Raw genomic sequence first — 19,706 nt, 5'->3', positions numbered from 1 at the left:
TGTAAGTTCTGGGGGTTATCAGGATCAGGGTCATTTGGTATTATAACTTTAAATGGTCAATTACATGAAGAAAAAATTGTTTCAATATGTCTTATAATAAAAAAGGTGTCCCTTGGAAAATAGAAAAGAAAAATAATAAGAATAAAAAACATAAAGAAAACAAAAGGTCTTTCACCTGAAAGGTGGAAAGACCTAATAACTAGTAGACTAATTGTTCTCGAACAATTAGAGGTCTTTCCACTTCATTGTTTTTTTATGTTTGAAATAAGATTGCTTCAATAGAATGAATTATTTTTTCTGCGTTACTTCATAAAAAAAGGGTTAAACGATTAAGTTTGCATTTTTTATTGCTTAACCTTGACCTTTGACCTTTATGTCATTTTCATCGGACAAGGTAGACGCTTCAATACCAAGTGGTCCGATGTATCTATGATTATTGATTCAAAAGTTTTTTGTGTTTTTTATTGAATGTTCGAAACTTTCAGGGGCAATAACTGCTACAAAGGGACTTTGGACCCTGTCGGTAAGAATAGATTGAAGAAGCGTCTCAATATACTGAATACATTAGTAAAAGTTTCAGGTTTCTATCTCCAACGGTTAATTAGGAGTAGCGATAACAAGCATTTTGTACAATAGGGGCAATAACTCTATAATTGTTACATGATAAGGGTCAAAGGGTTATATTTTGAAATGTCTTAAGATGTCCTACTACATCCATGAAAAAGTTTTTCTCTACCATCCTAAACATTAGAGATCTAAAAACTCATTAATTAAGAGATTTCCAAATGACCTTGACCTTTGACCTTTATATCATCTTGTTCATCCAAGGTAGACGCTTCCATCCCAAGTGGTCCGAAGTCTGTATGATAAGTAATAAAAAAGTTGGAAGTGATTTTATAGATATGTAAATACTTTCAGGGGCAATAACTACTAGAAGGGGGGGCTCAGATCATTTCGGTATGAATAGATTGAAAAACCCTCTAAGTGTACTTAAAGACATTGGTAAAAGTTCCAAGTTTCTATCTCTTATGGTTTCAGAGGAGTAGCGATAACAAGTTTTTCGTACAAAAGGGGCAATAACTCTGTAACTATTAAAAAGAAAGAGCCAAGGGGATATATTTTAAAATGTCTTAAGATGCCCTATTACATCCATGAAAAAGTTTTTCTTTACTACACTAAACAAAAGAGATCTAAAAACTCATTAATTAAGAAATTTTCAGATGACCTTGACCATTGACCTTTATGTAATTTTGTTCGGCCAAGAAAGACGCTTTCATCCCAAGTGGTCCGAAGTCTCTATGATAAATAATAAAAAAGTTGGAAGTGGTTTTATGGAAATTCAAATGCTTTCAGGGGCAATAACTACTAGAAGGGGGTCTCGGATCCTTTCGGTATTAGTAGATTGAAGAACCCTCTAAGTGTACTGAGACATTGGTAAAAGTTCCAAGTATCTATCTCTAATGGTTTCAGAGGAGTAGCGATAACAAGCTTTTCGTACACAAGGGCAATAACTTTGTAAGTTCTGGGAGTTATCAAGCAAAGGGTCATTTGGTACCATAACTTTTAATGGCCAATCACATAAAGAAAAAATTGTTTCAATATCTCTTGAAATAAAAAAGCTGTCCCTGGAAAAAAAGAGAAGAAAAAAAATAAGAATAATAATAAAAAACATAAGAAAAACAAAAGGTCTTTCACCTGAAAGGTGGAAAGACCTAATAAAAACATAAGAAATACAAAAGGTCTTTCACCTGAAAGGTGGAAAGACCTAATAAGAACTAGTAGACTAATTGTTCTCGAACAATTAGAGGTCTTTCCACCTCATTTTTTTTTATGTTTGAAATAAGATTGCTTCAATAGAATAAAATATTTCTTCTGCGTTACTTCATTTAAAAAAGTGTCAAACGATTAAGTTTGCAATTTTTTATTGCTTGACGACCTTGACCTTTGACCTTAATGTCATTCTCATCTGACAAGGTAGACGCTTCAATACGAAGTGGTCCGATGTATCTATGATTATTGATTCAAAAGTTATTTGTTTTTATTGAATGTTCGAAACCTTCAGGGGCAATAACTGCTAGAAAGGGACTTTGGGCCCTGTTGGTATGAATAGATTGAAGAAGCGCCTAAATGTACTGAATACATTAGTAAAAGTTTCAAGTCTCTATCTCTAACGGTTAATGAGGAGTAGCGATAACAAGCATTTTGCACAATAGGGGCAATAACTCTATAATTGTTAAAAGGTAAGGGTTAAAGGGTTATATTTTTAAATGTCTTAAGATGTCCTACTACATCCATGAAAAACTTTTTTTCTACCATCCTTAACAAAGGAGATACACATTTTCATTAATTAAGAGATTTCCAAATGACCTTGACCTTTGACCTTTATGTCATTTTGTTTGGCCAAGGTAGACGTTTCCATCCCAAGTAGTCCGAAGTCTCTATGATAAGTAATAAAAAAGTTGGAAGTGATTTTATAGAAATGTAAATACTTTCAGGGGCAATAACTACTAGAAGGGGGGCTCAGATCCTTTCGTTATGAATAGATTGAAGAACCCTCTAAGTGTACTGAAGACATTGGTAAAACTTCCAAGTTTCTATCTCTTATGGTTTCAGAGGAGTAGCGATAACAAGCTTTTCGTACACAAGGGCAATAACTTTGTAAGTTCTGGGAGTTATCAAGCAAAGGGTCATTTGGTACCATAACTTTTAATAGCCAATAACATAAAGAAAAAAATTGTTTCAATATCTCTTGAAATAAAAAAGCTGTCCCTGGAAAAAAAGAGAAGAAAAAAAAAATAATAATAATAATAATAAAAAACATAAGAAAAACAAAAGGTCTTTCACCTGAAAGGTGGAAAGACCTAAAAATAAGGAATACAAAAGGTCATTCACCTGAAAGGTGGAAAGACCTAATAATAAAAAACATAAGAAATACAAAAGGTCTTTCACCTGAAAGGTGGAAAGACCTAAAAACATAAAGAAAACAAAGGGTCCTATTGATAACGATAACGATAAAGAATTAATCATTAATAAACATTCAGTTAATAATGTATAGAGTCAACCATGGATAAGGAACTTAATACCCCCGGCTCAAAATACATGAGTTTATTTTTTCTTCTTCTAATTACATTGTTTAGCCAATGTCGACAGTTGATTAGGTCGGATTCATTGACAGCTCTCTCTGTACTCAAATCCATGTTCAACAGGTGGTTCTGCTTCATAGGAAATAAGATCCTGTGTGAAGTTCTTTGCCTAGAAAGTCAATATGCACACAACCATTGCATTATATATACATGCGTTTTATAGATTACATAAAACCTATTTCAAAAGTATTATACAAGAATTTTTAGGTCATTAACAATATCTGTCTTACTCTTATGCTTTTCCTACGTAATATATGCATAATTTGATTGAGACCAGTGTCATTAAAACTTGTTTTGATACAGAAGGTCGATGGTACCATCATACCGAAAGTCCAAAGTCTTGTTAAACTGGATATAATTACAGAATAAGCGCTTTTATGAACAGCTGAAACTGTTCACTGAAAGATTGGCTTTTTAAATATCCCTTAGATCTGATCTGATGTATTCATCTTCTTCTGCTCTGCTCCTGGCAGAGTCTGGTTGTGCTTTGTTGTATTTTTCCGAAATTTGTTCTTTGTATTCAGGAGAAATCTCCATGAGATCCAGTAGCTCCGTCCAATTTTTCATTCTGAAACCATCTATCGAACATTGAACATGGCTTTTAAGCACCCTCAATTTTTTGTTGTTTGATGTTTCGTGTTTAAAACATGATAAATCGCTATGATGTTCTTCACAAGACTTCCTCTTGACTATGTACAGACTTGTGACAAACAATGTCAAATGCACATTTTTATTTTTATCCAGATATTTAATAAATGCTTCTGCGCAATTGAAACAAGGAGAGTTGTTCGAATATAGAGTTATTTTTTCGACAGTTTCTTCCAGTTTTTCCAATTTCTCTTTCAATATCATCTCTGTGTGCATGTCTTTTACATTTGTCAATTTTACAATGATCATTCTACCTTTTACTTCGATTTTTCCGATTATATATGTTGTTTGTGCGTTGATCCAGTCTTTGTGATCGAGAACTGTTTCATACATGTGGTTTATTACTTTCTCATCTGAAAAGATACATTAGATATAATATAACGTATCTTTTACTGCACTTCCCGAGATCAGCGTGTAAAACGAACCTTCGGGCAAACCCTCTAGCCCATTGCCTGAACTAATAAATCTGAACAGCATGAGATAACAAGCCTACCGGTAACCCCTTTGATTGAGAATGGCAAAAGTTTGAGACCCTGCATATATGAAATATCCCCTATCATAAATGCAGTAATTGTATAGTATGAAATTATGAAAAATGATTATATTAAACAGCAAACAATCTCAAAAATCCATTAAAAAAATACATATTTGAAGCAAAGCAAACACAGAAGTCTATTATTCAACAGCCCAAACCCGATAACGAACCCGATTGTAATAATAGTATTGATAAAACCCTGCCGTTCAAATGTATAACACAATATTTGACACCATTTTACAGAACTTATTTGTTTGTTATTAGAAATGATAAATGTAATGATACAAATAATGTACGATATTATTACTGACTACTTAATGTCATCGTTCATTTAGTACACACCGATCCCGATAACGAACCCGATCATTTAAAAATTTGGAGTGAAAAAAATTAATTTTCTGGAAATTGTGTTCACCAGACGCTACAAAAGTATAAACTTGGTTTGCTGTTTGATATTTTGAAGCTGCTCAGCAAGTTTCACATCATTCGTCTTACGCATAAAGAAAAAAAAAACAGTGGAAAACTGAAGTGGGACAGACGGACGGACGGACAGACAGATGGACAGACAGACTGACGGACGCAGAGGAAAGCTATAGTCCCCTCCGGTAAAACCGGTAGGGGACTAATAATGGGTGTTTTAATAGTGCTTGTTAAGTAAATTAATGAGGTTATATTACAAAGATTAAAAATAACACACTTTGAAAAAAAAATTAAAGTGCGTTTAATTAAAGTACTTTAAATTTTCAAAGGAGTTGATATGGTCTATTTGAACGCACTTTAAAGTGGCAAGGTGACTCAAAATACTTAAGATGTTTTCCTTTTTGATTATGACAAAGGAAATGAAAAGAACTACACGAGAAATCATCATACGGAAGATTTCGCGCATCAGTAGTCATCACCTATTAATTTACAGGTCATTAAAACTCATCCGGAAATTGCACATGTAAACAAACCGAGTTGTTTTGGACATTGGTTTAGTGTCACGTGATTGCGATTTCTTTATAAAAATAGTTACAATGGGATTGACACACTAAAAAAAGAATTGAAATTTGAAGCTATTTGATGATTGTGGTGAGAAGTATGTATTTATAGAGAATGCATCTCAATAAATATATAGTTCTTGGAGACATCATGTTTCAATGAGAGGTTTCTGGGTCATGATGTAATTCATGCTGTAGTATTTACATTCCCCTGCGCTTGCGTGGCTATGAAGCGGAAGGAAAACTCAATATTTTTGTGTTGGTCCAATGCGTTATTCTTTTTTGTCTTTTTAATTTGATTTATTTACTTTTAAACACCGTAATCTTTTAAAAGTTCATCTTTTCATATGATATGTAAAATATGCATAAATTGTGTAAAAATTCGATATTTGCTGAATCATGGGTTTATGCGTCAGCATGTCCCTTTAAAAAGGTACGCTGTCCTGTCGAAATTCTTGAAACTTTCAAATACAATAAGTGATTGTTTTGACTTAATTTAACTCCATAGGACATTAAAGGGAGAACCCATGAGATTTTTAGCTATCCTGAAAAGCATTTTTCTTTATTTACGAAAATAAAACCTCTATTTACATTGTGAGTACTGACTTCGTTAAAAAAATATCTTGTTTGGTTTAAAACCTTGGGCTATTTTCAATACCGAATTCCGAAAAATTTTGATATGTTACGAGGAAATCTAGCGAGTAAAACATCAAAAAGCAAGGAAAAGGTCAGATATTTAAGACTATTTTTTGTAGGCAGCACAGTTTGCTTGCTGTTGTGAGAACAGCAAAATGAAAATGACAACTATCTTAAAATACTGCTGATCAATTTTTTTCGAATATGAAAAAAGCTAACCTCGGTACACTCTCAATCAAAATATAATCGATTGACGTCATAATGGTTTGCACATTGAACAGAAAGTATTTTGGCGTCAGTAAATGTTTTCCCCTAAATCCAATGTAAATTGCATATGACTTGTCATCTCTTGTTCCCGTGAGAATTAAAGTAAATCTTTGTTTTGAAAAACCAACAGAGAAACCGGAAAAAATGTATTACATGGAAGTTTTGCTTATAAAAGGTAAAAAGTTAATTATAAAATGATTTTGCTTTAAAAGTCACCCGAAAGAATGACATCATGAAGTTTTATTTCGCTCTCCCTTTCAAAACAAGGGAACCAACTCTGTATTGGTGTTCTTATTGAATACCGGAGCCCGCAGTAATCACCGATATTCTGTCAAACTTTAGCAAAACCTATCGAATCAGAGCATGTACCGTGATTCATGCATGTATTTTAAAAAAATAAACATTATTATTTTCATTGATTTGAAATCTAATATATAGTGTTTACTAAATATTTAGGGGATTCTGGTGATTTCTGCGGATTTTTACGAAATCCCATAAGGCTTATTTGAGATTCTAGATACCAGATTCGAAGTACGAGAATCGACATTCAATGTTCAATATCTACATTATGCAATCAAATCATGGATATGAGAACATGTATCCAAGCGACATCAAACGGTTCTAAATAAAAATTATTCGTGCCATGTAGGAATTGGGGATTCCTAGTTAAAACGAAGGTTGTTAATTCTACCATCGTAATACTGCACCTTTTTTGCGAATACATTTTCTATGAAATTATGATTGAGAAAGACAGATTATTATAAATTGTAAACCTGATTTTTTTTTTCGTGAAATACCCAGACTCATTTAAAATTTTGAGTGTATCAAAGAATGTACCATACTCTGATTCATAAACAGGTACTACTTACTAGTCCCATTTTTATATTTAATTATATATTTTTAGGATAATACATCTATGTAATTGGGTACATCTGTATTTGAATGATAAATTATGATGATAAATCTGTGCATGTATAAATATATCTTAATAATATATTAAAGCTTACATGAATTCATAAATACGCATTTATTTCCCTTTTACCACCGACTACCGTCATATAAGTTGTCGATTCCTATTGTTCTGCTCATCGCTACACATCCCCTATATAAGGCCGAGAGCACTATTTATGCTTCATCGCATTCAGGTATTTCACACACCCAAACAGGTTACCTTGAACGAAAAGTCGTGTAAAAACGCGTTTTGAACAAAATTAATATGACAACAATTGCACTGGTAAAGACAATTCAAGAAACGACAAAACAAGACCGACTAAACTCGAGGCACAGATGCTTTAAAAATCCTCGATAATTGTAGACCGTTTTGGTGTGTATGTTATAACACCGCACATGCGCAAACCACACACACTGTGGCAATATCAATGATCACATGGATTCTAGAAACGAAGAGTTTTTGTAGAAACCGTTAAATGGTGTTACGTTGCTACTTTCTTGGATTTTCCATCATTTAGCTACTGTGTTGGATATAGTGCCGCCGGGGTTTAAAAATGATGCAAACTTTGTGTACTCTGTATGAACGACACACGTGTTCGATGTGCATGAAAGGTAAGGCAGCACTTTCTTGGCAAAATAATACGGATACCTTGAAAATTCTTTCAAAGAATAAATAGATTTTGTTGTGTCCTTTATTCTTTATTACAAACATTTTACTTTAATGTTCATGCATTTCGAAGTCCGTGCAACCTGAACGCCTCGATCGGAAAGAAACCGACCGTATACTCGTATACCCCAGTTGCAGTAGAGGAGCGATCGACACTAATGCTTTTACGAATTCATGTCAGCTTTAAGATTCGATCTTTCATCATACTATAATTCCATCACTAAGTACTTATAGTAGATAATGAGAAAAATTCTGGATCAGAAAACTGGGCACAGCATGTCATTACGGTTGCAACAACAATATCAATAGTTAAGGGAATCTTTCAATTCCATAGTGTAGCACTGTAAGTGTGATGAGACTTTTTAACAATACACAGGGACGAAAGCGTTGTTCTTTAAACTTTAATATGCCAACAAAGGCATTGATGCTGTAAACATTAGTAATATCCTAAAAAGTGCATTGTACATTTGTTCATGTATGATTTACTATTGTGCATGTGAAAAAAGTATTTCCGGCTATATGTTGTCAAGGGTGTGTGTCCCCATACCAAGTTATGTTATGCAATTCACGCTTTCACGCCCCACCCACCGATGGAAACCAAAATCATGTGACTGTATACTCCGACAAAAGTTGTAAACAACATGGCGGGGGATTTAAAACTTGTCCCTGACAACTTCACAATAGCGTCGTTTAATCACGCTTTTTCTGAAAGAAGTTTGTCAAAGAGCTTAATTTATTTTCAAGAAGGGTACATTTATGGGCAGCGGAAAGGGCAAAAAATATATTTTTACAAAATCAACGATAAACTAAATTCAGCAATCTAAAATAATATTATCAATGGCCATAGGTGCAAAACAAACAGTCTTCTCTGCAAAATAAAAGTACATTAAATCAACCAAAGATATCTAAATACAAATCAAACACAAAACCAATAGACATAAATGTAAAACGAACATACATCAACATGAAACAAGCTGACGCACAAATAAACGCCAGGTGGTGTTTTTTGGGAAGCAATATGCGTCATCGATTATTGGAATCCGGGATGGTTCGCGCCTATTCTGTTTCGCCCTGAGATGTTGATATATTTATTATGATTTATTAAAAATTATAAATAATATTTTAATGACCTGTTTATACTCGTACATTTGTTCGAAATATTCATAATTATTAAGATAAAAACATGCATAATCAACTATCGTATAGTTTTCTATAAAAAAAAAAGAAGAGAAGTCATTTCATTGTTATCCATCAGCCATGTAGCATCTTTTTGAAAGTGTGGGGGGGGGGGGGGGCAGGCTCATCCAAAAAATCTTGACAAGCAAAAAAAAAGTGGGGGAAGGGCAGCCCTCACCCCATCCCCCCGATACTACGTGCCTATCCATAAACATGATGATATACTTATTAAATATTGAATATTTATATGAATATCGCTCTCTCTCTCTCTCTCTCTCTCTCTCTCTCTCTCACGCAAACACAATTGACACGTTTCTATCTTTTTATGTATTTAAAGAATATCTATCTATATATCTTTTATCTATCTATCTTCCTTTCTACTGTTTATCATCTGTCTGCGCATGTGCATAAGCTCGTTGTCAAGGACGTAATGGCCTTGACTTAGTCCGATACTAGTGTTTTACGTACCCCTCTTAGGGAAACGCAGTTTACGCCGCACTAAATTTTGGCGTACGTCCTAAGGCCTAACTTAAGTTTCGTCGTATCTTACGCCTTTTAGTGAAACGGGCCCCTGCTCAACAAGCAGGTACCAACCAATCATTGGCGGGAAATCTTCGTCAACCCCAAAGACATATGGGTCGTAGAGTATTCTCCATTAATCATTGGTCAAATTACCAATCATTTGAGTCAATACCCAAATAGGACCCAAGCAAGATATTTAGAGGATGGGCTAAAACATGGCTTTAAATTTCAATATTCTGGACCACGCATTTTAGTCTTTTCAAAAAACTTGTGTTCAGCTTCTGACAATGGGATATTCTTTTGAACTTCTTTTAAACGTATGGTATGTCTGGCCCCTACTTACTCTCTCCATGCTTAATTTACCTGTACAGTACCCGCAACGTTATTTTTTACAAGATAAACGATAGGATAGGATTCATGCACGATAGGATAGGTTTAACGCTGATAGAACAGTATACACGCACGATAGGATAGGATTGACGCACGATAGAACAGTATACACGCACGATCAAATAGGATTGATACACGATATGAAAGGATAAACGATGTTCATGATAAACGTATAATCGCTTTAAACGATCTTCACGAATAAATTGATAATGGCAGAATTTGAGAAAGAACACGTTCGAATAAATATTTACGTGGAATGTTTTTTAAGAAACAATTGCCGAGTTGTTAATTATTGCTTCATCATTTATAGAATGTATAAAATGACGAATTATTTTTTTAACTTAAACTATGAGCTTTAATGATCAATAAATTTTCTGTATTGTGAACATTGTTTTAATTACCGAATACCCTAGCCGATCGCCACGAATATTTCAGCTCAAGATCAACTCTTATTTAAATCAAATATAAAATCTATCATAATTACATTTCCTTCTGTATAAGAAAATGATGCATTAAAAACGAGTTATATTACATACAAGTTAAAAAAAATATTTATGCAGATACAAATTCGGCTTACGATTTGTTAACATTGTTTTCATTACCACACACTCTAGCTGATTATCGAGAACATTTCAGCCCAAAATCAAATAACGGGTTCAACTAAAACACAATTCTGGTTTTAATTAAATATAAGCTATATCATAAATACTTTTGTTTCTGTTAAACATGATGCATGAAAAAAAAAAAACAAATTATATTGCATAAAAGTTATTGTTTACGGAGGTATTTACTCAGCGTACGATTTAATATATTCGATATACAGGTACATGTAAATATGTTACCTTGTTCCTAAGAACTTCGATGGTTTACATTAATTTGTTTAGAGATATGATTTACATGTAATATTGGTTAATTTTGATCTAAAAAAAAATTAGGAAATTAGTATCATGTTAGAATGCTAGTAGATAGGATTTTTAAAATCTTTTTCGATAAATTTTCGTATACTGCGCGCTGAACGACTTGCAACTTTGAAATTAATTCACTTGTTTATATAAGGCACGAAACGATCAACACGATAGGATAAACGAAAAAAATTGTTAAAATTGAACGATAAACTTGATAGGACTAACGCACGATTGAATATGATTAACGCACAATAGAACCGCATACACGCACGATGCGATAAGAATGATACACGATACGATAGGATAGGATTGTAAAAATTAACTTTGCGGGTACTGTATCTCCCAAAGGCGTTGTACCCAAAGCTGATGGAGGATGGCGAATGATAACAAACTTATAAACACATTGATCCACAACAGTTATTGATACACTATTCGACAAAGTGGTCAAGACTATAAAGACACTAGGTACCAAGGTCGACATTAACAATAGGCCATTAGGCCTTAACGGTCACCTGAGTAGCATATAACCCATACAGAAACTTGTCGAGGAGTCTCATATTTTCATTAAATTGGGTTTCATTCTGGAGTAGAAAAAATATAAATTTGTAATGACGACTACCTTCCAGCCTGAAAGTTTTCAAAAAGAACTATGAAACTTATAAATTTGGCCAAAAACTTAAAGATCTGGTCTACAAAATCATGAATTCAGTTTTCCCTCCAGGTGTGTGGGAGTGAAAAAGATGATTTTGAACATTATATGCATTACCACCTATACATCCATTATGGCCCTGACCTAGAGTCAAAACCCATAATCCAGAGGGCATGAAATTAAAATCTTTAGTAGAAGACTTTTTTTGAAGTCAGTTTTTTATGCAGATGTGTGAGAATAGAGAAGAAGATTTTAAAACATTATATGCATTAACACCATATAACCCCCCCCCACCCACCCCCAAGTCCTGAACCCCTGACCCAAGGGCCATGAATTTCACAATTTAAAAAGAGGAGTTAGTGGACATTATAACCATGTATTCAGTTTTTTGCCCACATGTTTGGGAGTAAAGAAGATTTTTTAAAGATTAAATTGTTTACTATATCGCCATTTTACTCCACCGTAGAGCCTGAATCCCTGAAACAAGGGTCGTGAATTTCACAATTTTGGTAGAGGGCTTCATGGATATCATATTCATGTATTTAGTTTTTAACAAATATATATGGGAGTAAAGAAGAAGATTTTCTAAGATTTAATACATTTTACTATATGGCCACACCCTAAAGCCAGAAACCCTGACCCAGGGGCCATGAATTTCACAATTTAGGTAGAGGGCTTCATGGACATCATAATCATGCAACCAGTTTTTTCTCTCACATGTGTGGGAAAAGAGAAGACGATTTTATGAAATATTGACTTTTTTTTGCACATTTGGCCCGAATTGTATTGCCCCGGGAGTGGTAGAGCTACGAAATTCACTATTTAGTTTTCTCTTACCACAAAGATGCCTCACACCAAAAATGGTAACAATTACATGTACAATGGTTTTTTTTTTATTGTTTATGACCCCATTTAGGAGTTAAAGGGTCGGCGCCTAAAACACATTTGTACAGATATATCAAGAACGGTTAACATTTTTTGAACACTTGTGACAAAAAATATTTTTATTTTGCAAGACCTTTCATTTGATATCAAGAAAAGGGGGCTGGGTCTTAAAATTAGGGGCCAATAGGGCTCTAATGTCTTCTTACAATAACTCTTAACTGAACAATAATTTGCTTTTAATTATAGAAGCAAACATGTTTATTGTACAGCTGTTTATCTATACAGTACCCTACCTAAGTCAGATATTACGTAATTAGGGGTTTCAAGGGGCCAGAAGTTCAAAACTTTAATCATAAATATCGGAAAAAGGAGAAATATTTTGAAAAGCAATGTAGAACAAAAGTTGTTCAAAATAATTTTTTGTACAATATGGTACCAACACTTTTGTTGTTAGTGAGTGTGTTAGTAAGGGTTAAATGTTTCGAGAACGGTTTACAATTCGTGATTACTTGTGGAACAAAATATGTTTTTATTGGCAAAACCTTTTATTTGATATCAAGAAAAAGGGGCTGACCCCTCAAATTTGATATTAAGCATATAACAACAAAGGAGCTTTTATTAAGCTTAATTTAAAACTAAAATCTGTTTTAAAATCGGACGATGCATTACAGAGATATTGTCAAAAATGTAAATAATATAAATGAAGCGGCGCGTATGAATACAAAACAACAACAGCAACAATATTCAAAATGGATGCGCCTTCAGCTGATGCAGAGCTATTAAAAACGAAAGGAAAATACATGCAATAGCTTGTGATATTATTCACTGTGTAGAAAGATTCGTAATAAAACTAGTTTTCATGTGAGATCGCTGGAATATGCAACTGGATATAATTATCCAAGGAGAGGCGATCGTGAACGAAAATAGTTGATATGTCGACAAAGAATAGTATGTATAAGCGACTTTTGTAAACGTTGTTGTAACTAGATAGCCGGTGATGGTATATCTGCCGCTTGGAACGCGCCGAAGGAGTTGATTCATTACTTGAAGCTTTGCTTCACGATGCTTATTCTGATGACCGATCATGTTCGTGTGTAAATTTAAAAATCTTCGTTATTAAATTTGAACAGCAGTGTTACCGTGAAAGTGTATCAGCCTATATGTTCGTTATAACTATTCTGGAAAAGGAACAGCCAGCCTCGCAGTAAAGTTAATTGATCTCAAGCAGACGAAATCGTGAGAAGACGACTAGTTTTCTATTTCATGAATCAAATAATGTGTTTTATTTATTTTTGAAAGTTAAGCTTTCAAGTTTTTATGATTATAAAGTTGTATTTTGTTTGCTGACAATAAAACAGACACACCTTTACAGTTTACAGTGTTTATTTTGGAAATTCCCGTTTTATAAATAGTGTTACATTGTAGATCAGAACAGTTGAAAAAAGTATATCCGTCAAAAATTTTATTGATGCAGGTATCAAAGAAATTTTTCGAACAATCAGAAAGCGCCAATATCTTATCAAACGAACTATTATTAAATGATATAAAGATCTGGACTATTTTTTTTTTGATATTGCATTACGCTTTAATTCTATTTAAGTCAACTGATTATACAAATAGGATGAAGAAATCGGAAAAAATAGATATGATTTTTCCTGACATATTACGACAAGACATGAAAAATGAGACGTCGAGAAGCCCTTTCTTTTTGTTAAGACAAAAAAGATCATAGTTACCTTTGAGATTATTTGCAATTTCATTTGCTTATAGACTTGTTGTTGAGTGGTTGTTGGAAAGTGAAACATTAATACCTGACAGTGTCCAATAAAAATTCAAACAATTTGCTAATGTGTATGATTTAACCGCTTTGCATGCTTTGAGGAGACTCACAAACAGCTGTTTCTCTTCTGTCTAAAATATTGTTAAAACTTTCAAAGGAAATAATATCACATCCTCAGTGATATTCTTGATTACAATAGTTTGTAAATTTCAGTTGACTTGCTTGTTGAAACAATGGCCTTTTATTGAAATTTTCTTCATTTACCAATTCCGTGCTATTTTCCATGCCTATTCTGTATGAAAGTATTTACATAAACCAATATCACATTTCTTGGCGTTGGTGGCTTTTTGTTGACAATTGCTGTCATAATTAGACAAATGAGGTCATGTTTTCCAATTTTGATGCCTGAAATTTCTACATGAAATGCATAATGTTCATACTTGTATTTGTAAATTGTTCTATATTCATAACCTTTTGCATATCTAATTGTACATGTATAACTCAGCCAAAGAACCAGATGTATGTAACAATGTGGTTTGGAATGGCATCAACAAATTCAGTGAATAAGTTGATGCCAGCTATCCCTAAGGTGGAAGGGGATAGTTTCGAAGGAAAGACCCGGTCAAAATTTTGAAATAAAGAGAGAACCTGGGTTTGGCTGGTTATTTGAGGGGTATAAATTGCTAGAATATGTACTGCATTCATTTTGTGGATAGAGGAGCTCATGTCAATTTCATTGATATATGAAACTTTAATACTGGTAGCACTTTTCATCAGATATGGAATGAAAATGCGAAACTGTGGCCAAAATGTTCACTTTCGGTTTTGTGCTTGAAAAGTAGGATGGGTTCAGAACACGAAATGTCACTCGAAAAGAAGGTGATTGACCCCCCATCAATTGGTGATGCATGGGTATACATTAAGGTAGTATGGTAGTTTATGGCAGTTGCTCGGGACTGGAGCGTGGTTATGGACCCGTGAAAATGTGAAAAAAGGGCAATTTTTCAGAAAATTTTGAGACCGTCCCTGGCTATTCTTTATAGTGCTACATGTAAGTTGTACTTGTTTTATTCTGAAATGTTTAAAAATTCTCAAGAGTCGGGACCATGTGTCCCCTGCATGCAGACCAATTTTAGCAAATTTAGAAATCCACTGAAAAATTAAATCTCATATATGAGCACTATCTGCCTCACATTTCCTCGACCAAAAAAACTATCCCCTGCCACCTAAGGTGTCCCGATAGGGCCATTAGCAAACGTGTAACAGCGCTTTATGAACTACCTGCTAGCGAAAAGTGACAATGCGCTAGAGCTAAGTCAACGCGTGTTTTTTTTTTAAATATATTTTGCAATGAAATAAGATTATACTGATAATATACCTGTTATTTTGGAAGTATGTATCAAACGACTACCAAAGCTGGACAAAAGACTATCATTTCTTGACATCAGATTTATATTTTGGAGATTTGTCAATGTTTTATCCATGAAAAATGACAATTTTAAATTAAACCGTTCTCAAACAAGATAGATTCCAAGAAGAAACATTATCGTTTCCTTTTTGATAGTTTTTTGCAGAAAATAAAGTTTTCACCGGGCATCGCCCACAACAAAATAAATATAAATTATGTAATTTCACATGGTAAAGTAACAATGTGAATTTCAACGAAGGCAGACATAGTTTTCTTTTTTAAAAATATCAAAACATTGGTTCAGTCTGCCCACTTTATAAAATAAATGCAATTTCAATGATGTAACAATCACCCTTGTGAAATTCCAATTTGGGTAACTTTACATAGATTTTTAATGTTTAGGGATTCCTGTGCAAAGAAATGTAACATTTCTGTTTTTAGTGATATTAAAAAAACCCTCTAAGGTGATGTTTGCGTTAACAGGGAGATAACTCTGGTTCCCATTGTGACGTAGCACAAACTACCTTTTATTTCAAATCAGGATTTATCTGACGTAATAACTTCCTGCAGTATTTATTTAAAATTTTATTTTGCGGCATTTTGTAGTTTACCGCGAAAAAGTAACGGGATACAAGGACCGCTAAAAAGAAATCAGAAACATATGTTTTGGATAGTGTTTTGAAACACCAGATTTCATTGTTATATATTGTAAAAAGGGTTTTTTTTCTTCTGAAATCGGTAGACTTGGAAACGTCTCAAATAATGAATTTTTGTTTATATAGAAGCAGTCCAAAGCTTTAAGTTTTGCTGCATCTTTTTGGTACATTTAAAAGTATTTTGAAATAGTTCACTTGAATTGAAAAAAACAACTCATGATATAATTAGTGACATTACATGTATTACAACTTTTTATATTTTATCAAAATGATAATTTGAACTTTGACCTTTCTTAGTAATTAAACGGGCTGGCAAAATCATATGAATTTAATAAGAAAAATAAATTAAGCATAGTTTAAAAATGGTACGTTTATAGCTTTGGTACAATTTGTAAAAATAAAATACAAAAATTCTACACACACAGCTTAACCATATATCAAAAGAAAATGTTGGAGTTAATATGCTTCGTTCGGCGCTACAACGCATTTTACATGACTTTTCTGCACTGAAAATGCAACTAGCAGATAAATCTCATTTCCCTTTATTATTGTTGATAGGGATGACCCTTGGTATAAATACAAGTTCATTCTATTCAAAATTAATAAAATTAAAATAATTTTAAAGAAAACGTTCACAATTCCATCACCTATAACTAATATTTTGACTTTTTTGCTCTAATAAAAGGTTGGGTGTTTTTCAGTCATAATCGATAAAACATGCAATAAATTTATTATATAGTCTCAAATGTTTACTTAAATTAAGACAGACTTGTCAAACAAATCTTAATATTTCAGATTAGATTTATAGTGTGGGTCTATTGAAAGTAACATTTTAGATATGACATAAAATAAGCTTCTCTTAAGCAAAAATTGACATTAATATTTTATTGACTTTTACAATGTATTAAGTATATGCTTAACATGTCAAAATCTGTACAAAAATGTTTTTGGAACAATATAAAGATATCGCAATGCACAAACAATCTAGACGTTTGGTCTTCACTGCAAATAAGGACAATTAATTAACAGTACTCTTAAACTATTAAGTAATGAAAAAAAAATCTGCCACAAAATAAAGTACCTTACCAAACACTATAATTGTAATTTTCTCTTAACTATTTTATTCAGTATAGTTTCCTTGGCATTGTTGAATAAACCATACGAACAGAATAAATACACGACAAAGAATTTTCAAAATAGAGGTGACACAAAATAGCTTCCAAGAAACAGAGGAACGAATCTCTTTAAAAGACAGTGTCTGTTTCTGATATTGTTATCAAAAACACATTTCTTTTTAATCAATGTAAAAATAAAATATTTTCGTTTTTACTTTCTTGAAATGATCTATACGATTATATACCTGATATGCTCTCTGCAATTTCCCTTATTACCTCGACGACTTCGTTTTTAACTGAAAAAAAAACATGGGATGACTGTTAGTATGTGACTTTCTTCAAACAAATAAAACAAATGCAATGTGATTATAAAAGCAAATTTGTTACAACCGCAAATTTCTTTGCTGTATTTTATTACTGCTTTATAAGAATGATAACATATAAATTGCGTTTTAGCCAAAAATCCGCATTTTAAACAAATCAAATTTAGATATAATATTCTATAACGTATTCTCTACAAGTTTTAGTGGTAAAGGGAAAAGAAATGGATCTACTGAGAGTAGAGAAACAAAATTGCAAAAAAGTTAATATGTCAAACCAAGTCGAACATCAGGATGTAACATTAAGAACAAGATACGGTATTGGCAGTATTTCTGTAATGAAAATTCCTTTGATTATGTAAATAGAGCAATCAGGGTCAATCAAATATATTCAATCATAAGCTATTCCTTGGGTGTGGTTAACTGTCTCAAACGTTTTGATGACCCTACGATGAGTCAGCAGAATTGACGTAGGGTATAAATAGGAAGCGTGTCTGCGCATAGTGGTTAGTCTGCTGATAGACGCAGAGGAGAGAAGACCTCAATCAGAGAGCAGAGATACAGCGATTATAGTAGGTACTGTTTATGTTTTCTTTGCGGGACCCCAAGATACTGCGGGTGGACCATTTGAAACATTAGAGTATATCATATAGTCCGGGAGCATAGGCTCAGAAATAAATAAGTTCGGACTAGGTTCAGAACAGGGTCTGAAGCGGTGGTCTGAAACAGTGGTTTCAGACCAAGTGCTGTACAAGGATAGCGGAAGGAAAATTATACGTTATAAATCAGTTAGAATCATCGTGTTTGATTTAATTTGATGGACAGTGTTTAAGAGTTGATTTTACTCCAATCATTTAAAAACGTAGGAAACGTTTAGGGAAAATTATTATCCGTGGTTTGAACCCACATTACACGTTACATTTCGTTAGCCGCAAAATTTACGATATTTTTAGAGTCTTTGTCTTGGTATTTGATGTTATTTATTGTATTAAGCATGATATAAACTAAATCCTACAGGCAATAAAATGACGTCATTTTTCATGTTATATACCATTGGATTTGATACATGCAAGGCTTTTGAAAATGTTTTGTGCTATACATATTTGAAACTCGGCAAATTTCGGCCAATAACGGGTCCTTTGTTCTTTAGAATGTGACGCAAGCAATGTTGAAAGTACATGAGGACAAAACTAGGAACTAGCTTGTTGCATAGAAACGACTAGGTCTTCCGTCAAATATGCGTCATACTTGTGACGTAGTACAAAATTGATTACCTAGACTGATTAAATGTTAGATGAATAGATCCGTAGTAAAAAAAACAATTGCTTTCGATATATACATAAAAGTTTGTTTTCTAATGATTTGTTTGTTAAGGTACCTCACTGCACCTAGACTTATACTTTTTATGACACTACGTCACAAGATGGCGATTTAAACGTTTTGTCAAACAGTATATATCGTTCTGTTGGCTTGTATAACGTCGTAGCTCAGTGGTTAAAGTATTGGGCTTCTGAACCGCAGATCATGAGTTCGAATCCGTCTTGAGCTTTTGTTCATGTTTACTGAATTAAATTTTCGAAAATGTAATTTTTCATCCAAAATTGCACATTTTTTGGCCTATTGGACTGAAATACTTCTTATCCATTATGATATCTATATTAATCAAGTGATTTTCTGCTAATGTGAGAAAAGATTTCAAGATGTAGTGAGCCATCTTAAATACAATCTAAAGCCATATACATTAAAGTAATTGATATGCTATCGATATGTTGCGTTATAATATTCTTAATAAGGCATAAAGCCTAATTAGGGTAATACATGAAGATTTAGTCTAAAATTGGATGAAAATATGGTCGTTGGCCTAAAACTCTTAGCCAAAACATGTTTATTTTTCTATATTGACAACATCGCGATGTAAACAATATTGATACGATATCGATTTTTCATTGTCAACATCGCCGATATTTCTTTGCCCTTAACATCGTCGACATTGCAACGTCAACGATGTAAACCAATATCGAATTTGCATTGTCTACATATCGCGGATATTTCTTCAACGTTTACATTGCAATG

At 33.2% G+C, this 19,706-nt stretch overlaps 1 long non-coding RNA gene across 1 annotated transcript in view; it reads right to left on the bottom strand.

Annotated features, from left to right (window-relative positions):
- Nucleotides 1-2,968: 2,968 nt before the first annotated feature.
- LOC136273846 (uncharacterized) overlaps nucleotides 2,969-19,706 on the bottom strand; it is a 38,291-nt gene continuing 21,553 nt past the window's right edge. Inside the window, exons 3-4 of the long non-coding RNA XR_010712100.1 lie at nucleotides 17,559-17,609; nucleotides 2,969-4,144 (exon numbers count right to left, since the gene is read on the bottom strand). This is a non-coding gene — a long non-coding RNA (uncharacterized lncRNA). The remainder of the gene's footprint in view (nucleotides 4,145-17,558; nucleotides 17,610-19,706) is intronic.

This window comes from Magallana gigas, chromosome 1 (assembly GCF_963853765.1).
Source record: "Magallana gigas chromosome 1, xbMagGiga1.1, whole genome shotgun sequence".
Taxonomy (NCBI): Eukaryota; Metazoa; Mollusca; class Bivalvia; order Ostreida; family Ostreidae; genus Magallana; species Magallana gigas.
This window is presented reverse-complemented; position numbering and strand designations above follow the sequence as displayed.